Genomic DNA, 21,884 nt, shown 5'->3' with positions numbered 1-21,884 from the left:
TTCACTGGCCGGGAACTCAGGTAGTGCAACAATATAACTTCTTAGAATGCTTCCTGTAACTAATCTAATTTATAACTCACCTCCCATCCATTTAGTGATATACAGTTTTACTATTTGCTGAAAAGATTTTTCTCTGACTTTCTAGTGGACCGAGCACCCATGCAGTCGTACAGCGACACAGGCACGGAGTACACTTCTGTTTTGAAAGGACAGTTACAGCTTGTCTGGCACCCTTTGCCAGGCCTGCCCGGGGCCCCAGCGTCCCTTTAGATCTCCACTTTTATTTCTTTCTTTTGTGTCCTCCCAAATGTGTTTTGCATACTAAACATGGGTGGAGCTGTTTTTACTCCCCTCCCCGCCCCCCCCCCCCAATAAAACACAACACATCAATTTCTCTTTTCACTTAAACTCTTTGGACAGATCTTTCTATTTCAGTACCTGGAACAATTTCTCATGTGGGTGGTTCCGCTCTTGTGTTGTTTTGAATTACGCTGCAAGGAACAGCCTTGTGTTTATATCATCTCTTCCCATGAATCTATATCTGGAGAAGTTCTCAGAATTAGAAATACTAGGTCAAAGGGTAAAGGGTATCTGCATTTGTAATTCTGATAAATATTGCCAATTTACCCTCTCTAAGCATTGCACAATTTCTTTCTTTCTTTCTTTCTTTCTTTCTTTCTTTCTTTCTTTCTTTCTTTCTTTCTTTCTTTCTTTCTTTCTTTCTTTCTTTCTTTCTTTCTTTTTTGACAGGCAGAGTTAGACAGTGAGAAAGAGAGACAGAGAGAAAGGTCTTCCTTCCGTTGGTTCACCCCCCAAATGGCCACTACAGCCGGCACGCTGCACCGATCTGAAGCCAGGAGCCAGGTGCTTCCCCTGGTCTCCCATGTGGGTGCAGGGGCCCAGGCACCTGGGCCATCTTCCACTGCCCTCCTGGGCTACAGCAGAGAACTGGACTGGAAGAAGAGCAACTGGGACAGAATCCTGTGCCCTAACCAGGACTAGAACCCTGAGTGCTGGCACTGCAGGTGGAGGATTAGCCTAGTGAGCTGCGGCACTGGCCACAATTTATTTTCACACTAATAAAGTAAGAGGATGTCTATTACCCCCTGCCCTTGACAGCAGAATAAATTTATTCAACTTTTGAATCTCTGCCAGTCTGATAGGTGAAAAACAATAGCTCAATGCATTTTTAAGATTTTTTACTTTTAAAAAAAAAATTGGGGGGGCCAGTGTTGTGGCATATTGGGGGGGCCAGTGTTGTGGCATAGCAGGGCCAATGCGCACGATGCCGGCTTCCCATTTCAGAGCCCTGGTTCGAGTCCCTGCTGCTCCACTTCTGATTCAGCGCCTTGCTAAGGCATTTGAGAAAGCTGAGGAGGTAGCCCATGTGCTTTGGGCCCTGCCACCCAGGTGGGAGACCCAGATGAAGTTCCAGGTGCGTGGCTTGAGGCTGGCCTGGCCCAGCTGTTGTGGCTGAGTCAGCCAGCAGATGGAAAATCTCATTCTGTCTCTCCGTTTCTCTCTCCCTCTCTGTCACTCTGTCTTTCAAATAAATCTTAGAGAAATCTTAGCAGACATATAAAATTGTGCATGTTTATGGGGTGCTACATGAGGTTCCATTATTTATCCTTCTGAGCATTTATTATTTCTTTTTAAAAGATTTATTTATTTGAAAGGTGGAGTTACAGAGAGGGAGAGGCAGAGGCAGAGAGAGAGACAGAGAATTCTTCCATGCACTGGTTCATTCCCAAATGGCTGCAATAGCCAAAGCTGGGCCAGACCAAAGCTGGATCACAGCCGGAACTCAAACTGGCGCCCATGTGGGATGCTGGCACCGCAGGTAGAGGCTTGGCCCACTACGCCACAGTGCCGGCCCCAAATGTGCCACATTTTTTTTATCCATTCATCAGTGGATGAACGGAGGTGAGCTTAGGTTGTTTGCATTTCTTGGCTGCTGTGAATAGTGCTGCAGTGACCATGGAGTGCAGGTGTCTCTTTGACAGATGGGTTTCTGTTCTCTTGGATATATACCCAGGAGTGGGGTTGCTGGGTCCCGTGGTAGATCTGGTGTTAGTTTTTTCTGAGGAACATTTGTCCGCTTCCCACAATGACTGTACACATTTACATTCCCACCAGCAGTGTGCAAGCACTCCCTCTTCTCCACATCTTGCCGGCACCTGCTTTTGTGTCTTTTTGATAGTAGCCAGTCTAACTGAAGTGAGGTGATATTTCGCTGTGGTTTTCATTTGCATTTCCCTGACAATAAGTGATGCTGATTAGTTTTTCATGTACCTGCTGACCATGTGTATGTCTTCCCTTGAGAAATGTCTACTTAGACTACTGTCCATTTAAAAATTGGGTTATTTGTTTTTCTATCATTGAGTTGTTTTGAGTTCCTTATATATTCTGGATACTAACCCCTTATCAGATATGCATCCTGCAAATATCTTTCTCCCTTTCTTTAGGTTGTTTCTTCACTCTTGATTGTTTCTCTTATTGTGTAAAGGCTCTTTTTTTTTTTTTTTTAAGATTTACTTATTTATTTGAAAGTCAGAGTTACACAGAGAGAAGGAGAGGCAGAGAGAGAGAGAGAGAGAGAGAGAGAGAGATCTTCCATCCACTGGTTCACTCCCCAATTGGCAGCAACGGCCAACAGCTGTGCCAATCCGAAGCCAGGAGCCTGGAGCCTCCCATGTGAGTACAGAGGCTCAAGGACTTGGGCCATCTTCTACTGCTTTCTAAGGCCACAGCAGAGAGCTGGATCAGAAGTGGAGCATCCAGGACTCGAACCCGTGCCCATATGGGATGCCGGCACTGCAGATGGTGGCTTTACTCACAATGCAACAGTGCTGGCCCCGCAAAGGCTCTTTATTCTGATGAAATCCCATTTGTTTATTTTTGCTTTTATTCTCCATCTTTTTGGGATCTGATCCTTGTCCATTCAAGCATCCTGAAGTGTTTTTCATATATTTTTTTTTCTAATAGCCTCAAAGTTTCAGGTCTCATGTTTAGGTGTTTAATCTATTTTGAGTTGATTCTTGTACATGGTAAGAGAGAGGGTTCTAATTTCATTCTTCTGCTTGTGGCTATCCAATTTCCCTAGCACCATTTATTAAAAAGGCTATTCTTTTCCCAATATACATTCTTAGCATCTTCGTCCAAGAACATTTATCTATACGTAGGTTCATCTCCAGGGTCTCTATTCTGTTCCATTGGTTTATGAATACCATGCTGTTTTAATTGCTGTATCCTTATAATATATTTTAAGGTTAAGTAGTGTAATGCCTCCAGCTTTGTTCTTCATGCTCAATATTGAATTGACTATTCAGGCTCTAGTGTGGTTTCACACATATTTTAGTAGTGTTCTTTCTAGTTCTGTGAAAAATGTCATTGGGATTTTGATAAGATTGCATTGGATTTGCAAATCACTTTGGGTGGGAGGCACTTTTAATGACATTGATTCTTCCAATCCATGAACATAGGATGTCTTTCTATTTATTTGATCAGTGAATTACAGTTTTCATTGTAGAGCTCTTTTACCTCTTTGGTTAAGTGTAGTCCCAGTATTCTTTGGTAGCTATTGGGAATAGCATTGCTTTCTTGATTTCTTCTTCAGGTGATTCAATATTAGTGCATAACAACACCTGTAGCTTTCTTTTCCTGCTGCTGTTTTGGTTTCCTTGTCTGGTTTTGTTATCCAGGAAATGTGGCCTCGTAGAATGAACTTGGAGGAATTCCTTCCTCTCTATTTTAAAAAATAATTCAAGAAGGATTGATGTTTGTTTTTGTTTTTAAGTTTGATAAAATTTGGCAGTGAAGACATCTGGTCCTGGGCTTTTCTTTGACAGGAATTTTTTATTATTAATTAGTCTCTCTGCTAATCATTGATCTGTTTAGATATTTTGTTTCTCTGTGAGTCAATTTTGATAAGGATGTGTGTCCAGGGATTTGTCCATTTCTTTTAGGTTATTGAATTTGTTGCCATTTGTTGCTCACAGTAATCCCTAACAGTCCTCTGCATTTTTGTTGTGTTGGTTGTAATGTCTCCATCCTCACCTCCAGGGCTGGTATTTGAACCCTCTTTCTTGGTCATCTACCTAAGGGTTTATCAATGTTGTTTATCTTTTAAAACAACCAGCTCTTTGTTTCATCTTTTTTTCCTGTATTTTTTGGTATGTATGTCTTTTATTTGTACTCTGAGTTTCTTTCCTTCTACAAATTTTGGATTTTATTGGCTCTTCTAATTCCTTGAAGTACAGTGATACATGTTTATAAGAGATATTTCTGTTTTTTTTTTTTTTTTTTTTTTTTTTTTTTTTTTTTATGCAAGCATTGATTGCTATAAACTCCCCTGTTGGTACTGCTATATCCTGTAGTCATTGTTATATTGTACTTCCATTTTCATCTACTTCAAGAAATTTTTAATTTCCTTCTAGATCTCTTTCTTGATGCATTTATTGTTCAGCAGTACATTGTTCAATTTCACTTATTTGTGTAGTTTCTGAAGCTCTTTTTGTCATCTATTTCTTGCTTTCTTGATCTTGATCAGAAAAGTTATTCAATGTGATTTCTATTCTTTTAAATTTGCTGAGACTTGATTTGTGGTCATATGATCTATCCTGGAGAATGTTCCATGTGCTGTTGAGAAGAATGTGTATTCTGTAGGTGTTGGGTGAAAAGTTCTATAGACCTCTGGTAGGTGTAATTCATTGAGGGCACAATGTGACTTAATTCTGCTGTTGGTTGATTTTCATCTCATGTCCATTTTTGAAACTGGAGTGTGAAAATCTCCTACTATTGTTGTACTGGAGTCTCTCCCTTAGGCCTACTAAGATTCACTGTGCATATTTGGGTTCTTCAATACTGGTGAATATACACTTCCAAGTGTCATTTCCTCTTGTTGAATTGAGCCACTTATCATTACATAATGACCTTCCTGGTTGCTTTTTGTTGCTTTTGACTTAGAAATCTATTTTATCTGTTAGAGATATGGCTACTCCTGTTCTCTTCTGGGTACAGTTTGTGTACAATGTCTCATTCTACCCTTTAACTTTCAGTCCACGTGTGTCATTAGAATTTCTTGGAAGCAGCATGCTGTTGAGTTTCGTTTCCTAATCCATTTGGTCACTCTGTGTCTTTTAACTGGAGAATTTAGTTCATTTACACGTAGGGCGACTATTGCTAGGCAAGGGCTTCCTACTGCCATTTTGCTATTTGTTTTCTATTTTTATTTTCCTTCCTTCTTTCTTTACCTCCTTCCTTCCTTCTTTGTGTCCTTTTTTTCTCTTTCTTTTCTTTCTCCCTCTTGTTTACTGTTCATTTGTGGGTCTGTGGCTTTCTCTAGTGATGTACTTTGATTCCTTGGTTATTATTTTTGGTAAGTCTGTTACAAATTCCTTGTGGTTAGCATGAGGCTTACAAAAAACATCTTCTGGCTATAAGAAGGGATCCTGAAATGGTAAGAGCTTCATGTGGATTATAAAGATAGGGAGAGAGATAAAGACGAAGAGTTAAAAAATCCGGATGAAGAACGGCTCTCCCCTCATTTTGAGTTTTTAATGCCTTATCTGACCTTGTCCAACATTGCCTGTCTCCTAACACTTTAATGTAGTGATTATATTTCTAGTCCTCATAGGAAAAATATAAGTGGTTTACATAGCCTGTTTGCAATGTTAGAGCATCCTGAATGTTTGCGTTTTCACTCTGAGCACTGGTTTTCTACCTTCCGTCTGACATTTTCTTCTTACTTGTTAGTGTTTCTTTCAGTCTGCAGGATTTTCTTTAGCATTTCTTGTAATACAACTCTGGTGGTGATGAATCCTCTCACTTTCTGTCTGTCTGGGAACGTCTCCACCCTCCCCTCATATCTGAAGGGTATCTTTGCTGGATATAGTATTCTTGGCTGACAATTTATTCTTCCCTTCACTACTGTAAAACCTCATCCAACTTCCCTCTGGCCTGTAAGGGGTCTTCTGAGAAGTCTGCAGTCAGGAGTATGGGGACCCCTGCGTGTGTTATTTGCTTCTTTTCTCTGGCAGCTTGGAGAATCCTTTCTTTATCTTTAACCTTGGAAAGTGCGTTTATAATATGTCTTGGGGTAGACTGGGCTGGGCTGGATTTGGCTGGTGGTGTTTGGCCTTCTTGTACCCGGACAGCAGAAGCTTTCTCTAGGGCTGGGATGGTTCTGTCATTACCCCCTTTGAAATGCTCTCCACCTCTTTGGCATTCCCCTGAGTCCCAGCAACTCAGATGCTTGCTCTTCTCACGCTAGTCCATATTTTCCATACCTTTCCTTCATATCCCTTGAATTTTTTCTTTTGTCAATTTCTGTGAATTTTCAAACAGTGTATTTCCAACTGTGTATTTTCAAATAGTCTGTCTTCAAGCTATTTTTCTTCTGTTTGATCTTTTCTGCTATTCCTTTTTATTTTTAAATATTTATTTTATTTATTTGAAAGACAGAGTTACAGAGAGAGGTAGAGACAGAGAGGTCTTCCATCTGATGGTTCACTTCCCAGATTGCTGCAACAGCTGGAGCTGAGGCCGATCTGAAGACAGGAGCCAAGAGCTTCTTCCAGGTCTCCCATGTTGGTGCAGGGGCCCAAGGACTTGGGCCATCTTCTACTGCTTTCCCAGGCCAAGCAGAGAGCTGGATCAGAAGTGACACAGCTGGGACCTGAACTGACGCCCACATGGGATGCTGGCACTGCAGGTTGCGGCTTTAACCCGTGCAGGCACCTGTTGATGCCTTCTAACACATTTTTCATTTCACTTACTGCACTATTCAGTTGAAGGACTTCTGCTCAATTTTGTCTAATTACTCCTATTTCTCTATCAAATCTGTTGAATATTGAATTATTTCTCTGTGTTCTGTTGAATGTATTGACTTTCCTTAAAAAGCTATTTTGAAGTCTTTATCCAAGCATTTAAAATCTCAGTTCCTGGGTGGTCGGTGTCTGGCACCTCCTCTTGCTCTTTAGGTAAGGTCACAGTTCCCTGGAAGTTCTTGATGTGTTTGGCTGCACTGTCACCTGGCTTCTATAACTCCTGTGCAGGTGACAGTGTGTGTAGCTGTTGGCAATCGTGTCTGTGAGGGGAGGTGGCACCAGGGTCTCTTACTCAGCTGCCATCTTGGTTCTGACCCCAACACACTTTTGATAAAAGTCACTTATATGAGTTTCCTGTATGTGGAAACTTTTGTTTCCTTTTTTGGAGGGGACATGCAGAAATTAAAAAAAAAATTTATTTATTTGGCAAAGAGAGAGAGCAAGCTCCCATCCAAGGGTTTACTCTCCTGGCCCACAATGGCCACAAACTGGGGAATTCAATCCAGGTCCTCATACATGAGTGGCAGAGACCCAACCACTTGGTCTGTCACCTGTTGCCTCTCAGGGTGTGTGTTAGCAGGAAGCTAGAGTGGAGAATGGAGCTGGGACTTGAACTGAGGCGCTCTGACATGGGATGTGGGTATCCTACGCTGTATCTTAACCACTCTGCCAAACGTCTTTTAAAGATATTTTATTTCATTGAATACCTCAATCTTTCCATTTATAACATTTTAATTTTGAGCCAGACTTAGAAGTTTGTTTGTTTGTTTTTGTTGTTGTTTGTTTGTTTGTTTGCCAGGCAGAGTTAGACAGTGAGAGAGAGACAGAGAGAAAGGTCTTCCTTCCGTTGGTTCATTCTCCTAATGGCCACTACGGCCGGCACTGCGCCAATCCAAAGCCAGGAGCCGGGTACTTCCTCCTGGTCTCCCATGTGGGTGCAGGGCCCAAGCACTTGGGCCATCCTCCACTGCCCTCCCAGGCCACAGCAGAGAGCTGGACTGGAAGAGGAGCAACTGGGACTAGTACCCGGCAAGCCAACAGGGACTAGAACCCAGGGTGCTGGCACCGCATGCGGAGGATTAGCCAAGTGAGCCACTGTGCCAGCCAAAAGATCTTTGTCCTTCCAAGGTGATAAAGACATTTTACAGTGTTTTCTTCTAGATTTTTTGACTTCTGAAATTTTAATATTTGAGCATGTTTTAATTTTCCAGGTGTGTGAAATGGACTGACGTCATTATTTTTTTTCTTCCAATTGGCTGTGTTATTTCCTAACTTCATATATTGGATAATCCATTGCTTCTTGGCTGATTTGAGATGTGGTGGCACCAATTAGCCGACTTTGGGTAAACTCAGTCAATTTCCCCGGGAAAGCAATGAATGACTTACTGCCCCTGATCTCAGCTCTGGGACAGGACCTCAGGGATTCTCCCCTTGGGTCTCTACTTCTCTATGGGCTCTTGCTTTGTACAGCCTGGGGAACAGCCTTGGTTGATATTGTTAGCTCTTAAACTTCTTGTTCGTGACATTCAAGGCTGTACCCTTTAATATTCCAACCTCAAAACATCAAGTTTTGCAGGCTCAACACCCTTCTCTCAAATGATTGCTCTTGACCTGAGTTTCTAAGGTGTAACTCCAGTATCTATTTTGAAATTCCAAAGTTGAGATGTTCTCTTTCTTCTCCGAACTCGGAGGGCAGTTATGTAGAATGCTGATATCTGCTGTCAGATGCGGGAGAGGGCAAGGTTGGCAGGAAGTACTGACCCAGGAGGCTCCATCAGTATCGCAACACGGGGCTTCGTCACGCACAGTGTCAGCCAGCGAGGTCCTGGGGAAATGCTACTTGGAACCTAAGCTATGTCCTTCCGTTGATGGGTAACAGTCCCCGCGCCAGCCAGCCTCGGTCTTCCCAGATCACTTTACGGGAGACTGTGTGACTTCCCTTCTTCCAGCCTCAGTGGCTACCTCTGCACAGTCTTTCTCCAGGGCTTCCCGCGAGAGCACAAATACGTCACCAAGGCCCACGCATGTTGTCAGCCTCAAAAGCAGCGTACACACGTCAGCCATTCCTGCTATCTCCATCCCCGTCAAGAGCATTTACGGAGGCCCCTGTGTTCCAGGCACCACGGCAAGGCATCTGTTCTAACACCTAACAAATACCTCTTTGAGATGTTTTTAATTGCCCGTTAGCTTCCTTTCAGACCTGATTCATTTCTGATCTGAGCAGCAACAAAGGGAGCCTTTATGGCAGAGGTTCATTTCTGGAAATTAAATTTCCATTTTCAACACTAATGCTACTGTAATTCGCAGTGGTTTCTGTCTCTTTTTATTGTGTCTGACAGCGACTGGCCTATCAGCCTAAGTGGCTGGATACAAGTATGTAAATGTACAACATAAAAAGACATTTCTGAAAAGCGGGGGAAAGAAAAACATTTAAAGTAGGAAATTAGAGCAGATATTGGATCCCACACCGTGGTTAATGAGTGTGCGGAAAGCAAACAGTCCCTGGCTCTGGGAGCCCGGGCGTTTCAGCCCGGGCAACACTTCTCCTGTTTTTGGAAGGAAATCGGTAATGGCCCCCACACATGGGAAACCTTCAGTTTGCATTTTTGAATGCCTCCAGGGAGGGCAGGGTTTCTGCCTTCAAATCTGTTAAATTTTTCTTGAAAAGACGGGTTTTGTTCAGAAACCAAAACAAAAATTAGCATAGGATGAATATATATGCAGGTCACGCGCTTGCCCCATGCTCAAAGATTTCATCAAGCGTGGCTCGCCAAACATCCGCGCGTACCCGAGGAGCAGAGCAGGACTGGGTCACTGTGGCTTAATTAGGTAAAAATCTCAGAGCAGCCGCACACTGTTCTGATGAAGCGTGATGTGCGTAAGAGCGGGCAGGACGTCCACCCGCGCACGCAAGGTGCCCATTCCTGGGTGGTGAGTGACACAGAAGCTTAACTTCCCACTTCTGTCTATCTGTTTCTCCCAAGTTTTTTGACAACAGAAGACTACGGCTTTAGAAATAAGAGACATACGAGGTACTTAGGACAAAGGCAAAGTTTGCTTCTTTGTTTGCTCCTAGTGCTCAGATCTTAGATGCAACTTTTCTCTCCATTCAAATGAATAAATGCACCGTAAGAAGCCAACGTGAAGGTGACATAGGAAATTGGGAAAAATTTAAAAGCCTCTTGTCCCTCGTGTACATACAGTCGGTCATTGTAGCTTTATTGATCATATCCTAAGTGCTGGAGATATGACGCCTAAAAATGTGTTTCTTCAGTTTAGCTCGGGAGCCTGAGGGTCCTGGGGTCGTGGCTTTGGCCTGTCTTGATGCATGCACTTGCGTAGATTGTTCTCCGAGGTGTGCGTGGACACTGGCTTGGCAGTCGGGATTAGGTTCTGGTAACTAGAACCGGGAATGTGGCGTCCAGCGAGGACCAAAGATGGAGGACTGGCTGAGCTGACTCAGCAGGGATTAGAAAGGGTCATGGTGGAGACTGCTCGAGGTTCACCGAAAATCTGTGTTTCTCCTTCTCCTTCATCTCTGTGCCTCCTCCTCCTCCGCCTCTTCTTCCTCTTCCTCCACCTCCTTCACTCCCTCTCCCCACTCCTCCTTCCTCGTCACAGAGCTGGACCTCTTTCTTCCATGTCCCTTGCACTTGGGTCTGGCCATGTGTCTGAGCCTTGGCGAGTAGGATGACGAGCACCTTTCCAGCCAACAATGCAAGGTGCAAGGACATAGTCTGTCTGTCCACGTGTCCAGCTGAGGGTGACCTCAGAGACAGACAGGTAGAGGCCAGTCTGCCCCTAGTAAGACCCCAACGTGAGTAGCTTTAACGGCAAAGATACCAAACAGAGTGTTTTTTGTATGCATGGAGATTCTACCCAGGTTTTCTTTTTCTGTTCTTTCTAGGTTGTTCTAGAGGAACAGGACTGGTGAATGCTAACCTTAGGAAGAGTTCCAACTGGGTTCTAACCAGGTTGGATCTACTTAGCCAGAGACCTTTTAAATAAACTTAGATATTGTAGTCAGACGCCCTGGAGTAAGCCAGTAATTCCTTCCCAAGGCGGCAAGGAGAGCCATCCCTCCACGGCGGCCAGAGGAAGAAAGCAAGCTCATCGTGTCCAGACTTGGGTCAGCTGCATCATGCAGTGAGGCTTGGGCACGGGCCAGCCAGGTGGCAGCGTTCCATGCCGACCTTGCTGCCAGTTTGCTACGTGTCAGACAAATGGCATCCCGTCTCTGAGACCCAGTTTATTCATCATAACACACGAGTTTTGTACAAGATGAGAGGCTTTTGAGCTCTTTTCCTCGATGACGTGTGTTGGGAAGGGGAGGTGCGGTTCAGATTTTGTGGTCCTGGGTTCCCCTTCTTCATTTCCATGGGAACGAGCTCCTTTACAGCTACTCCACGCATGGGCGAAAACCGACTCCCCCGGGGGCGGGGGAGGGCTGCCTGGCCGCAGTGCACCCTGGAGCCGGGCAGGGGAGGGAGTGCAGGGGCTGCCATCTGATTGCCCTGCAGCTGCCTAAATATTTTGCCTCCAGGTTCCTCCCCACACTGCCTGCGCTCCGGTTCCTCTTAATTAAAGGGGCGCTCTCTGCCTCTGGATTTTTGTGGATTCACCCACCCACCCCCCGCCCCCCACTCCTTAACTTGATATTAAATACCCAAGAATGGCTGTGGCTCGTTTCTGGTTTTCCTTGGCCTTGATTTTATTAGTGTAATAATGGTGCTGGCATTCACCTATTAATCGTAACAATGGCTGCAGTGCCATGTTTATAAACTACTTCACGATGTCACCTCACCTACATCTGTAGTAACCCATTGGCAGACAGACAAAAAACCATCCCTAACCTGCCTTGTCTTTCTTTGTGAATGATACATAGTTACGTTGCCTTTAAAGCACCAACTTTGGACCCAGGCTACCATGGTTTGAATCTCGGCTCTATCACTTAGCGGCTGTGTGAGCACCATCTCTGAACCTGTTTGGTCTTCTATAAAATGGGTGAAACGCAGCAGCCACTCCTGGGCTACTGTGAAGACGGCATGGTCTGAAATATGTGAAGGGCTTCCAAGAGGGCCTGTCCCGTACGCAGTGCTATGTAAGCACGCACTACGATTTTTCTGAAAACGACAGGTTAAATGATCAAGAAGCGCGTGACGGCCCTCGGGGTCGCCTGCCCCTCTCTAACACATCACCAACAGGGCTGAGATGGCCTTCAAAGGGGGAGGTGAACACTGGTTTTGGAGAAGGAGTTAAAAAAAAATCTCTTTTTAATGGATGCAGCCCAGATACACTTCCAGTGTGTTAACAGATACACTTGAGAACTGCCGGTGAGAAACTTTCCCGAGATGCAATAAAATAAAGTGGAAACGCTGCTCTAGTCCTTCTCCCAGGGCAACACCTGCCTGTCTTTCTAGACCCATTTCTGGTGCTCTCCTGATGATCATGGCTGTGTGGATGCAGGGCCGCTGTCGGGGGACGCGCTTCCTCCCACCCCGTGCGCTCAGGCAGACTCCAGGGAGGGCTGTTCTTTTTTTTTTTTTTTGACAGGCAGAGTGGACAGTGAGAGAGACAGACAGAGAGAAAGGTCTTCCTTTGCCGTTGGTTCACCCTCCAATGGCCGCTGCGGCTGACGCACTGCGGCCAGCGCACCACACTGATCCGATGGCAGGAGTCAGGTGCTTCTCCTGGTCTCCCATGGGGTGCAGGGCCCAAGCACCTGGGCCATCCTCCACTGCACTCCCTGGCCACAGCAGAGAGCTGGCCTGGAAGAGGGGCAACCGGGACAGAATCTGGCGCCCCGACCAGGACTAGAACTTGGTGTGCCAGTGCCGCAAGGCGGAGGATTAGCCTAGTGAGCCATGGCGCCGGCCAAGGGCTGTTCTTAAGGACAAGGTCAGACTCCTGGAAGCCCAGCTGTGAGAGGGAGGGGCCGGGCTTTTCAAGTTTTCATAGCTCATGTCCGATTGCTCAGCTGATATTCCCGAGAATTCTGAGCGGGCCCTGTGGCTGGGGAAGCCGGCTCAGGGAGGCTGCAGCACACAGGCAGCCGAGCACGTTTCAACATCACACGACCTCTGGTGTAGACACAGGTAAGTTTCTGCTGGAACTTCCTCCTCCCTTGGACTTAAAAATATGTTTATTTTTGTTCATCTGAAGGGCAGAGAGAGAGGGAAAGGGAGACAGAGAGACAGACACAGAGCTCTTCCATCCATGAGCTCACTCCCCAAATGCCCACAGTAGTCAGGACAGGGTCAAGCTGAAGCCTGGAGCTGGGACCTCAATCCAGCTCTCTCACATGGGCGGCAGGGCTCATCACCTGCCGCCTCCCAGGCTGTGTGTGAGTAGGAAGCCGGAATTGGAAGCAGAGCCAGGACTAACTCCCAAGCCCTCTGATATAGGATATAGTGTCCTGTGTTTTCTTAGCCATTGTGCAAAATACCCACCTCCCTCCCTTAGCCTTTACCTGTGGGCTGAGAGCGCTCTTAGCTGCTCTGGATTAACTCGCTGGGGATCTCTCGCTGCAATCAGGTTCCAATGTCACTGCTCTGGGGCGGGAGGGATTCTGCCTTCCTATCAAGCCCCAACTGGCTGAGGATGCTGGGACGAGTTCACTCCATCTCGGACGCAGAAAACACGTCTGCTCTTGGCGGAAACACACAGCAGGGACCGCCCCACCTCTCCCTTCCCTGGCAGCAGGGATCCCTGAAGGGTGCAGCTTCTACCTCTAGGTCTCCCTGGCATGAGGCTCTTGGGTGTGCGGATGCTGTGTGCTGCAGGGTCATACTCCCTCCCTGCCACTGCTCCAGAAAGCCGGATTTGCTCTCTGTCTAACCTCAGGGGTTGTGTACTCACGTATTGTAGTTTGGCAAGTTCAAGGAAATGGACCCTGGAAGAGCTGCTCAACATTTTGGCTTTTTTAAAAAAAATTTTTTTTGCCAGGCTGAGTTAGGCAGTGAGAGAGAGAGAGACAGAGAGAAAGGTCTTCCTTCCGTTGGTTCACCCCCCCAAATGGCCGCTACGGCTGGAGCTGCGCCGATCTGAAGCCAGGAGCCAGGTGCTTCTCCTGGTCTCCCATGGGGTGCAGGGCCCAAGCACTTGGGTCATCCTCCACTGCACTCCCAGGCCAGAGCAGAGAGCTGGAGTGGAAGAGGAGCAACCGGGACTAGAACCTGGCGCCCATATAGGATGCCAACACTGCAGGTGGAGGATTAACCAAGTGAGCCACAGCACCGGCCCCAGCATTTTGGCTTTTAACACCATGGACATGTTATTCCTTGGGGGTTCACTGTTATCATTTTCCCTGGAAATGCTTCCCTGTGGGAATGACCTTTGAGGAAGGACCACTCGCAGCCCATAAACATCTTCCTGCTTCACTTTCTCTTGGCTGGGATGAGGGAAGATCAGTGGGAGTGATGGGAAAGCTGGATCCCCAGGGGATGCTAACATTGACCTGCCCTCAGTGAGCACCTACTGCATACCAGGAAGCCTTGAGAGCCTTTGGCATGCATTCCCCTGTTTAATCCCCAAAATGACCCAGGGAAGTAGGAAAACTCATTTTACACAACGAGCTGAGGTCAGGAACAGGAGAGTGACGTGCTCAGGTCCACAGAGCTAGAAACTGGGAGAGTTCTGTTGTGGACTGCCAAGGTCCCTAACCCAGGGCCCTGGCCACCTTGCTCCTCGGATGCTCCCGATGCGAGAGGAGGCTGTCAGAGGAGGCAGTGACTAACAGGGAGGCAGGGCAGGGCGGAGACAGGAGCTCTCTGTTTCCAAGCACGTTTAGACCTGGGGGAGCTGCAGCTTCTTCACGCTTTCCGTCATGGAGCCAGAAGGCAGCTGCGGACAGAACTTGCCCTCTCCTCTGGCTGCCGCCTTGCTCCTGTGTCTGCAGGGGATGAAGGTGCAGCACCGGGAAACCCATCCAGGGGAAGAGTGATCCTGACTTGCTCCCAGACACGGGCCCTGGCTCTCCCTCAAGTTGCTTCACTTTCCATGCGCTCCGTGCATTCGCTCCCCGCTCCTCCTCTACCGCTGCTGTTCCCTGGACCTGCTACCAGCTCCTGCTCACCTGCCAGCTTCGAGCCCAGCTCCCCTCTGCAGGAGGCCTTCCGAGCCTACACTCCCCAGGTGGGCCCGCGTCCTTTGGGACACTGGCATTCTCCCAGGAGAGGGATGGGCACAGTCGCTCAGAGACAGCCTCTGAAACCAAAGTGCCTGTGTCCAAATTCCACTGCGGTCACCTGCTAGCTGGGTGGCCTGGGGGAAGCCACTTTAGGAGCTGGTACTTGGCTTCCCCACCTGCACAGGGTAGCACACATGTGCACCACAGAGTCACCATGAGGATTCCTGGTACTTGTGTGCTCCCAAGGGGGCTGACAACCGCTGGGCCACGTGGGACTTCCCATCCCTGAGTATGGCCCTGACTGAAACCCCAGAGACTGTTTTTTCTTTTTTTAATTTTAAGATTTATTTATTTATTTGAAATGGAGAGTTTTACACACACACACACACACACACACAGAGAGACAGAGAGAGAGAGAGAGAGAGAGAAAGAGAGAGAGAGAAAGCTTCCATCTGTTGGTTTGCACCCCAGATGGCCTCAATGACTGGAGCTGGGCTGGCTGAAACCAGGAGCCAGAAGCTTCATCCATGTCTCCCACATGTTGGAAGACAAAGGCCTGTTCAGGGGTTGGCAGTGTGGCATAACAGGTAAAGCTGGCTGGCACCGTGGCTCAATAGGCTAATCTTCTGCCTGCGGTGCCGGCACACCAGGTTCTAGTCCCGGTCGGGGCACCAGATTCTGTCCCCGTTGCCCCTCTTCCAGGCCAGCTCTCTGCTGTGGCCCGGGAGTGCAGTGGAGGATGGCCCAAGTGCTTGGGCCCTGCATCCCATGGGAGACCAGGAGAAGCACCTGGCTCCTGGCTTTAGATCAGCGTGGTGCACCAGCCATGACGGCCATTGGAGGGTGAACCAATGGCAAAGGAAGACCTTTCTCTCTGTCTCTCTCTCTCACTGTCCACTCTGCCTGTCAAAAAACAAACAAACAAAACAAAACAGGTAAGGCTGCTGCCTGCGGCACCAGCATCAGATATGAGTGCTGGTTGGAGTCCTGGCTGCTCCACATCCTATCTGGTTCCCTGCTAAATGTACCTGAGAAAGCTGTAGAAGAAGATGGCCTAAGTGCTTGGGCCCCTGCACCCATGTAGGAGACCCAGATGAAGCTCCAGGTTCCTGGCTTTGGTCTGGCCCGGTCCTGGTCTTTGCGACCATTTTGGGAGTGAACCAGTGGATGGAAGATTCTTTATCTCTGTCTGTAACTCCGTCTTTCAAATAAATAAATCTTTTAAAAAAATTTAAAAAGCCCTGTGCGGTCACACCCAGTTATGATTCTGCCTGCACCATATGGACCTCTGGCCCTGTGTTCATTGCCCAACAGGCTAGACAAGGGCTCCTTCCTAGAGCCTTCTTCTCAAACCCTTGAAACCTGTAACTCCTTGGCTGCTACTTATGTTTTTAGTAGTCTCAAGAAGAAAATCAAAACCCAGTGGGAAGGAAACTGCTTGGGTCACTAAAGCAATGTCCTTGCTGAAATAGAACCCAGATCTCCTGGTTTTTTAACTAAAGCGCTCTCTCTCTCTCTCTCTCCTGTCTGTCTGTGTTTCTCAGCTTTCACATAGATTCTGGAGTTGAAGTGGTGCATAGAGTAGATGGCTTGGTATTTTGGAAATTTCACCCCATCCCATACCTGTCTTCCTGACTCTTGGGACCTGGGCCCATCCGAGCACCTGACATTCCAGGGTTGGGGCTCGTTCCTGGGAGGACATGGCTCCTATTCAGAAGATTCGCCTAAGGGAGAGAAAAGCAGTCAGTAGTGGGTCACACCTTAGTAGGAGTCTATGGTGATTTCTAGTGGCACTAAGACAGAATGGTACAACCGGGTTTGGGGGGGAGGTTGGGGATGCAAAGTGCCAGGGCCTCCAAAGGGGACCCAGCGCATGGCCTTGGCCTTGGGGATGCAAACGCCTTTTGTTCGTGTGCTCCGTTCCTTGCTCCATGCAGGTAGCGGCCATTTGAATGCCTTATCTCTGGGCCCTCGTGTCTGGTTTGTGTCCCACGGAGGCCGAGGGAGCCTTCCCCACTCGGCAGCTTGCTCAGAGCATGCAGCTGATAAATGACAGGGCTACGGTCTCAACCCGCTCTTGTCTAACCTCAGAATTCACGCCCTTGATTTCCCACGATCTGTCTGCTCAGGTCTGTTGTGATTGCTCCAAGTACTGGCCCCACATCTTCACCCCTCTGTACTCCCACTCTTTGCCACACGAGTTTTGTAGCTTCTCCCATGGTAGGCATAACGCGCTGGCCCTTGGTTTTGGCCTCGGGCTCGTGGCTTGCTCTCACCTGTGGTGGGGGCTGGGAGAGCTGGGAAACCAGTTCACACAGTTCCCCCGCATCTCTCATTCGTGGCCAGTATCAGGCTTCCCAGGGAAGCTGCTGTCCCTGTGCTGGGGGCCCCAGAAGGAGCAGCTGAGGGGTGGCTCTCAGCCTGCCGGGCACTAGGAGCAGGGCTGTGCAGTGGAACCCCGCAGGATCGGCGAAGCCCTGACTGAGCCCACCTTCCTGGGAAATGGGTTCTGACCATAAGCTGTGGCAGACATGTGGCAATGGCTGCTCACTCAGCATAACAGACTGGCTGTCTCTCTCTGTCGTGTGTGGTGGCCCCAGGCCCTGTGGGGACCCTGTGGATGAAATTAGGTGGCAAATGTGGTTCGACGTCTCCTTGGACTGAGACTGTCATCCTGGACGCTAGCCCCAGCCCTGGACTCATGCAGGTCCCTTGTCTTCTGCGGGTCTCGGGGTCCTTGCGTGGGCAGTGAGAACAGAATCTCTGCCAGCCTAATGTGTGCAGTTCCAGGAGAACGAAGACTTGGCAAGACAAGACGTATAACTTTATAATGAAAAAGGACACGTAGAAATATGGGGCTTAAATCCGGCACAGAGCACACACACACACACACACACAAACACCCAGAAGAGAGACATTTGAAAATTCAGGGGTGCATGCTCAGGAGGAGATTCGGTTCCAGCAACAGGCACGTAGACAAGACTAACACTGTGGTTTTGGGGCGCTGCTGCTCCCTCCAGATCAGGCTGACCTTGCATTAGGCGAGACTCCCACTGTGGTTTTCAAACCATGCAGCAGCAGCCACGCACTTGGCTTTCCTGGTCAGACTGACTGGGCTTGGATCTGAATTCTCTCACTCTCTCTCATCCTGACTCTGGGGAACCTGCCCACCTTTCCCAAGCCGCCTCCATTTAAGAGCATTGAGTTCTTCTTAAGAGCCAGGCTCTGTTAGCATCACTTTGGTTGCACGAAGTGGCTGAATCCTCACCACAGCCCCGTGAAACAGGTCACCGAGGGAGACACACAGGCTTGGAGACCTGCGGGAGCTTCCTGAGGATCGCACGAGGAGCACATGCCACGACTTGAGCCAGGATGGCCTGGCAGGAGGGGTCTGCCCCAAGGAGGAGCTCAGGTCACGCGCCTGGTTCCTGCTCAATGCTCAGATCGTCCTGGGAAAGCGCAGAGCGACAAGAGTCAAAAGTCACCGGGAGAAGCCCTCGTCCAGTCCGCCACCTGTGGACACTGCACCCCGGCATGACTGGGGCAGAGTTGAGGACAGTCTCCCTTGTTCATGCAAAAGGCAGGCATTGGGGTTACTTTTTGTCCTCTTGCCGCATATATTCTTTTTAACAGCCAAGAATTGCTGCGTGACCTAGGAGTTTCAGTCTTGTGCGATTATGAACACCCCAAAGAGCAAACCTCAATACCAGAGTCCACATAAGCCCTGCTTCCTTAGCGGACAGTCGACGCACCGCGGGCTGATGTCAAGTGGGCTGGTCCACCACGCAGGCGTTTGCCTGGAGTGCAGGTGCAAAAATCTCCGTTCCCGCCCTGGCTGCCCGATGGGTACCTGAGATCCTTTCCGAGATGGTGGTCGTTTTGTGGCTGTCCTGGAGGGACAAAGGCTGGGCTGGACTGAGGAGGTGGCAAGGCCCGAAGGCTGACTCTGAGCAGATGGGAGGGAGTGCTCTGGAGTTTGCAGGTGTCTTGGGAAGGCACGTGGGTATCGCCAGGCACCGTTCTCCCCGGGAGGGCAGCTGCCGCGTGGCGACAACGTCTGTACTGAACCCTGCAGACGGATTCAGCCGTGAGCTCAGGTTTCAGGGTCAGATGGTGAGCAGAGCAGGAATCGTATCCAGAAGCTAATTAGTTTCAACTACTGTGTTGCAGGAATGAAAGGGCAAGTTTCAAGTCATCATCATCAGAAGAAGAAAAGCCCCCACTGGAAATGGGCCGATGCCCAACTTAAGAGAGGTGAAAGAATAATGAAGTGTGACTCACAGGTCAATTTCTCCTTATTGCCTGCAACATTTGTGTGCTCATGCATTCATTCTGACGTTCGTCCATTGGCCAAGTTGGGATCACACAGTTGGACACCGCACACGTGCCTAGGGCACGAGCAGACTAGGGAACGCCCCCCGCCTCACCGTGCAGCGTCAATAGAAGTTTATCCAAGTTTGAATCCAAAGATCCAGAAGCAGCTTGAAACATTTTATCATACTTACACTTTAGTGTTCTGCTCTTGCTTTTATTTTGAATTGCGTATAGAAAGTTGAGGACTCTGGAACATTTTCAAAACTCTGAATCTGTTCCCACATTCAGAAGCATTAATGAAGTGCTACATGTCAAGTGGGTACTGGGGTACAGTGTCATGTTAGATGAGTCAGGGTTCTCTAGAGAAGCAAAAGTGATGAGGCATTGGCGCTCTCTCTTCCTCTCTCTCTCTCTCTCTCTTTCTGACATGGTAGTTTCGGGTTTACAAAGGTGTGAAAGCAGTGTGCACTCAAGAGAAGCAATACTTTGGAGTTTGACTTTGGATCTTTCCCTGGGCTGGTGACATGCACAGGATACTCTCACGCAGTGTTGAGCAGTGGCCCTAAGCATAGCCGCCATCAGCCCTGTGGTGACAAACGTCACAGCTGACACCCTACAATATGTTGAGTTGCTAAGCTAGGATGCTCAGTAGGTTCTGTACATAAATGCCTTTGAAAAATATTTAACTTAATTTATTTTGGAGGTGGAGAGCTCTCGCAACAACTGGCAAACTCCCCAAATGCCCACAGTGTCTGGGCTGGGCCAGATTCAAGCCAAAAGTGGGGAACTCAATCCAGGTGTCTTACCTGGGAGGCGGAGACTCAACCACTTTAGCCATCATCTGCTGCCTCTGAGGGTGGGTGTTAGCAGGGAGCTGGAATGAGGAGCTTAGCTGGGCTGTAAACCCAAGCACTCTGCTCTGGCGTGTGGACATCCCATGGGACACCTCAACCATTATGCCAAATACTCGCCACTAAATGCATTTTTAATTTAGGTAACATTTATGATGAGTTTATCAGGACATAACCCCATCACAGACTGAGGAGGATATATCTAACTGTATCATCTGTGTCTAAATCTATATTATCTATCTATCTATCTATCTATCTATCAATCAAACAGAGTTGGATCAGGCAATCTTGAGGCTGACAAGTCCCTAGATCTGCAATGGGCAAGCTGGAGACCCACGAGAATCCATGGTTGTAATCCCAATCTGAAGCAGGAAAAAAAATAATTGGTGTCTCAGCTGGAAGGTGCTCAGGCAAGAGTTCTTTACTTGCAAGGGGGTCCCCTTGCATTCCATCCATGCTTTCAGTTGATCAGATGCATCCCGCCCACATAGGGAGAACAATGTGTCTCAGACACACCCAGAATAATGCTTCACATTAAAGGGACCCAAATATCTGGGTGCCCTAGGGCCCAGTCAAGTTGACACAAAATGAACTCACAATCATGAACACAGTATCTGTGCTGTGGTTGACTAGGGGAGAGGGGTGGAGGCCCTGATGAAGGTGTCCTTGAATGAGAAGGAGGAGAAGTGGGTGGGTAGAGGGGGCAGCCCGGCAAGGGGACAGAGCCTGCCGAGTGATTGATGGAGGCAGTCAGAGAAGGGGCCGTGTTTCGAGCCCGAGTTGTGGAGTTAAAGGGTTGGCAGGGAAATTCGGTGGTGACATTAACAAAATTATTGCAAGGCCAAAAACTAGTTAGTGAGTGGGAGATAACGGGCAAGCCTTCAGCAGGACGACTGTCATCCTGTTCTGCCCAGGACCATTCGGGTCTGCTCCTGCTGTCCTGGCTTCTCACTTGGTTTAGCCTTTGTCACCCTACATGTAGACAATCCTCCAACGTGTCACCCCTAATCTTTGCGTAGACTGATTCTGAGCTGTCAACATGTTCCTCAGTGTTGGGAAATCCTGCTTGTAATCTACCTTGTATCCTTCCCGCTGCAATCAAAGCCTGCTCTCGGGGTCCTAACGGCAGCCACACCACCCACCAAGAACCGCCGCTGCTCGTGAAGTCGTGCCAGACACTGATCTAGTTCGGGGGTGAGGGCCAGGGAGCTGAGCTGCGGGGATGAGGGAGATCCAGACATGGCATCCAAGGAACTCTGCTCGAGGGGACACAGACAAGAAGCAGATAATTACTGCACGGTGTGATTAGAGCTCCGAGAAAAGGAAGCCCAGGGCTCGGGGAGCCCCACCAAGAAGTGTCTTTTTATCATTGCCCATTGCTGCAGGCAACTCTTTCCAAAGTGTTCAATATTAATTAATGAGCAGTCACTGAGCACCTGGTCCCCCTGCTGTCACCTTCACTCCGCTGCAGTCTATTCTCTACAAAGCCATCAAAAGAGATCGACTTTTTAAAAAGACTTCATTAATTTATTTTTTTAAGAGCTGATTTAGGTTCACACCGCAAGTGAGAGGAAGGTACAGAGACTCCCCCCACGCTCGGTGTCCTCACGGAGGCACAGCCTCTCCCTCTTAGCAACACGGATCCCCAGAGGGTGCTTCGTTACCCTTGATAAACCTACACTCACACCTCATGATTGCTCCAAGGGAGGGCTCCCGCACAGCGGCACGTGTTACGTGGCCTTGGACAGGCGTCCACCGTCATGC

The 21,884-nt window shown here is 48.3% G+C and overlaps 1 long non-coding RNA gene across 1 annotated transcript; it reads right to left on the bottom strand.

Annotated features, from left to right (window-relative positions):
* Positions 1-403: 403 nt before the first annotated feature.
* LOC127491357 (uncharacterized) lies at positions 404-18,957 on the bottom strand. Its single transcript, XR_007920015.2, has 3 exons — positions 18,806-18,957; positions 16,579-16,679; positions 404-541 (listed from the first exon to the last, which is right to left on the bottom strand). It is a non-coding gene; the product is annotated as an uncharacterized lncRNA (long non-coding RNA).
* Between the last annotated feature and the right edge of the window lie 2,927 nt (positions 18,958-21,884).

Source organism: Oryctolagus cuniculus, chromosome 18 (assembly GCF_964237555.1).
Source record: "Oryctolagus cuniculus chromosome 18, mOryCun1.1, whole genome shotgun sequence".
Lineage (NCBI taxonomy): Eukaryota > Metazoa > Chordata > Mammalia > Lagomorpha > Leporidae > Oryctolagus > Oryctolagus cuniculus.
The sequence above is the reverse complement of the archived record's forward strand: the minus strand, read 5'-3'. Positions and strand labels throughout refer to the sequence as shown.